We start from the raw sequence: 762 nt of genomic DNA, 5'->3' as shown, positions 1-762 counted from the left end.
TACTTTCCACGTAACCACACAATTATTCTCAAAATCAATTATTAAATTTTATTGAGTAAATTATGAAATGTAATTTAATTAATGGAAACTATTCCTAAAGTCAAAAACCTAAATCTACCAAATTATGAAAATCCTAGATTAGAAATCTAAATTAGTCAATTAATTACAATCCTAGTTATAATCCTAAGAGTTAATGAAACTATAAAAGAAAAGTAAATAAGGCAACAATTAAAATATACAAATGAGGAAACAAAATAAAATCCTAATTTACCAAAAATAAAAGATTACAAAATCAAATCACAATTAATTTTAAAACTAAAAAGGGAAAAAAAAAAATTTCTTATAAAAACAATTCTTATAAAATCAACCCCCCACGTAAAGTGTGAGATTTTTTTTTCTTTTTTTTTCAAAAAAAAATTTTTTTTTTACAAACAAATATAAATAAAAAAAAAATCAAAGCGAGAAACTTTTTTTTTTAATTTTTTTTTTCAAATGTATCAATACATTTCACCTTATTTTTTTCTTTTTTTTTTTTTGAAACGTGCCAAACAAAAACATAAATAAATAAAATATGAATAGTACCTACCTTTTTGGCTAATTATCTACTGAACACTTTTGTTGACGTACCTCCCCGGCAACGGTGCCAAAATTTGATTACGCCCAAACGTGTACAAAAACAAGCGGTCAATTGTAGTACAATTTGAACGGTCGATCCCACAAGGAAGTGTTAAATTGAACAAGAAATGATTAGCAAATAAAAAA

This window comes from Morus notabilis, unplaced genomic scaffold (assembly GCF_000414095.1).
Source record: "Morus notabilis unplaced genomic scaffold, ASM41409v2 Scaffold169, whole genome shotgun sequence".
Lineage (NCBI taxonomy): Eukaryota > Viridiplantae > Streptophyta > Magnoliopsida > Rosales > Moraceae > Morus > Morus notabilis.
This window is presented reverse-complemented; position numbering follows the sequence as displayed.